Source organism: Nicotiana tabacum, chromosome 17 (genome assembly GCF_000715075.1).
Source record: "Nicotiana tabacum cultivar K326 chromosome 17, ASM71507v2, whole genome shotgun sequence".
Classification (NCBI taxonomy): domain Eukaryota; kingdom Viridiplantae; phylum Streptophyta; class Magnoliopsida; order Solanales; family Solanaceae; genus Nicotiana; species Nicotiana tabacum.
The window spans coordinates 7,172,974-7,176,207 of record NC_134096.1 but is presented as its reverse complement, the minus strand read 5'-3'; the positions used below and the strand labels follow the sequence as shown (position 1 = coordinate 7,176,207).

General features: G+C 36.5%; 1 long non-coding RNA gene across 1 annotated transcript; it reads right to left on the bottom strand.

The window, feature by feature from the left end:
• Positions 1–1,134: 1,134 nt before the first annotated feature.
• LOC107829588 (uncharacterized) lies at positions 1,135–2,115 on the bottom strand. The gene is made up of 2 exons (XR_001657974.2): positions 1,854–2,115; positions 1,135–1,501 (listed from the first exon to the last, which is right to left on the bottom strand). It is a non-coding gene; the product is annotated as an uncharacterized LOC107829588 (long non-coding RNA).
• Between the last annotated feature and the right edge of the window lie 1,119 nt (positions 2,116–3,234).

Genomic DNA, 3,234 nt, shown 5'->3' with positions numbered 1-3,234 from the left:
CTTGTGTGGGGGAAATCCCCTTAGGATTTGGTACTATTGTGATATGTGAGCACCGTGTACGCGAGGTGACGAGTGCGTACACGGGCTATTATTGAAAAACATGATTTTTACTGAGTAGTAACCTGTTTCCATTTTTAATTGAGTTATGCCAACATGTGTAGTTAACTTGTCTAGTCTAATATCGCATGTTTACGTGCTTTAACTACTTATTTTAACTTTGTGCAGCATGCCTAGTTGATTTTCCTGCTCTTTTCTTGTTCTTTATCAGTCTTAATTTTAGGATTCTTGCTATTAACTGATGTATTTATCGTTTTGAGCTGTGTGTTTACTTTTGAGACTACGAGGCGATACCTCGGGAGTTATCCCAGCACATTTACTTTTGAGACTACAAGGCGGTTTGAGGTTCCTCAAGAATTCTTCCTGTATATTTACTTTTGAGACTACGAGGCGGTACCTCGGGAGTTCTGCGTGCACATTTACTTTTGAGATTACGAGGCGGTACCTTGGGAGATCTCTCTGCTTATTTACTTTAGGACTACGAGACGGTATCTCGGAATATCCCCTACTATATACCCTTGTGTGTTGTACTGCTATTTTTGTTGTGTTTCCTTTTGATAAATTCCAGTCTCTTAATATAGTGTTATATTCCCCTGCCTTATTTATTACATTATAGTAGGCCTGACCTGAACTCTTCACTACTTGACCGAGGTTAGGCTTGGCACTTACTGGGTACCATTATGGTGGACTCATGCTACTCTTCAGCACATGTTTTATGTGCAGATCCAGGTGCTCATTATCAGCCACGTCATCAGTGAGCAGTGACAGTTGGAGAGTTCAAGGTATATCTTCCGCGTCCGCAGACCTCGGAGTCCCCCTCTATTCTCCTCTATGTCAATTACCTTCTGTACTTCTAGTATCTTTTATCGAGATACTAGTTTCCTTCTGTAGCTTGTGACTTATGATGTTTCGGGTTTTAGGAATACTGTGTATTTATAGAGTGTTGGTTATTGTACATGCCGAACGACATTGTTACCAGCTATTTGGTTATCTGTTGCAGTTAGTTGTTAAATTTTACTTTCATTTTTATTATTTTCGCAATTAGATAGGCTTATATAGTCGTAGAGATTACCACTCTCATCCGTCAATATTTCATGCTCATTCTGCAAATTTTCCAAATAGTTTAGCCACAAATACTCAGATAGAGAGAGGGAGAGGGAGAGGGAGAGGGAGAGAGAAAGAGAAACGGGATCCGATATGTAACATACACAAAATCCGATGGTCACCATAGTACCTCTGGTTTGGAAAAAAGAAATCCCATGTCTTGATAGTAACTTCTAGCACTTGTCCGCCTTTGTCATCGTGAATGACATCTTTGTACAATCTCCCGTGCATAGTCTTTGAAATATCCCAGTCAAAGTTTTCAATCATATCTTTCAAATCGTCAAATCTGTATGGTTTCGCGTCACCCAAGGGTGTTGGAGTCATTTTCCAAAGAGAACTCCTGAAGGAATATATAATCAATCAGAGTTGAGAATTTGCAAATGAATATCTCCTCAAACTATATAGTCCTCTCCTTATAATTTTGGAACTCATATACGCTAGAAGAAGAAAATGGAGGATATAATGATCTAACCAATTGCCCTGAGTCTTAAAAATTCGAGTAAGAAATGCAAGTATATGTTTGTGTAATTTTCTTTCCCGGGAGTGATTTGAGTTAAATTTACAAATGGGTCTATAATCGTTAAGGTGATGTGACAAGAATAATTAAAATCTCAATATTATAACCAAATAATAGACAAAACCCAAGAAAAATACAGATCAAAAGAGCCAAAAATCAAGAGAGAGAAGCATACTCATCGGTGGCCATCTGCTCCTTTATTTGCTCGCAAATCCTCATAAACGATTTAACAAGACCCCGCTCACCGCATCGTATGTGGGACTTAATATAGTTGTCCTTTTGATAATAGAACATTGCATAGTCCCACCGCGCTAATTCCTTCCTCATATTTTCCAGGCTTTCCAAGCGTTCCATTGATTTGCACTTGCATGCAGTGAGAGGAATGTCATGTGTGGATTTTTTTTAAAAACTCCTCCCAAATTAGGAGGATCTATAGTATTTCCACATGACTCGAACCCAACATCCGTAGGTGGAGGTGCTTTTACCATCTGAACAAGCCTCATTTGTTCACATGTGGATTTAAAAGTTAAGTTATAGGAGGAACTACTTACAGTTGTTAGGGAAATTTTGTATTTTTAGTTTAGTCCCTCAAATATGATCGAATCCTTATCTTGATCCTTCTGAATGTGACATTGACGAAATTTGTTAAATGACATGTGCACTTTTGATCCATGTGTTTGTGAATTTTCACAAATTTTACGAATTATTAATTATATAATTCGTCTATTTTATTTTATGTGAACCTATTATTATTATTTGGGGAGTCAAATAAACTCTCAAAAAGTTCACATAAAATGAAACTGCATAGTATCATTGTTTTATCAAAAACACATAGTATCGAGACAATATACACAATTTGAGGAAGATTGGATGAACTGATTTTGGAGTCAAAATTTATAGTTGAAATTGAGTTAAACAATTGGGAGAAGGTCCAAAATTGCCCCTTTACTATCGCTTATTGTTTACATCTAACCCCGTTATACTCTTCGCCCATTACAGTCCCAACCGTTAATAATCCATTTTAAAACCTAACCCTAACGGTCGTCCCCTGTGGTAGCTGACCCCTCCAACCTTTTTTTGATCTCAGTCGCCACATCAGATTACCCCACCAAATTAAAACCCCTATCCAAAAACTTGACCCTAATAATACCAACCCGATTCTACCCGTAATTAGGGGTGTTCATGGTTCGATTTGGATCGATTTTTTCCTAAAAAGAAACCAAACCAAGTAAGTTAGTTCTTCAAATATTGGAACCAAACCAAACCAATTAATTCAGTTTTTTATCGATTTAATTTTTGTCGGTTTTTGTCAGTTTTTCTTGTTTTTTATTAATATGAGACATATACTACCAAACACATATTCCGGCGACTACATTTTCAACGTAACACTATCAAACCAATTGCTCTTTGAGAAATCTATCATTTACTAAGAAATATTGATGATAATTGAATCAAATAGTGATGAATAATTTAAGAACTCAATTAGAAAATAATTATTTTTAACATGAAATAAATTCTTGTACTTAGCAAAAGAAAACTACCAATCAAACTAGAAT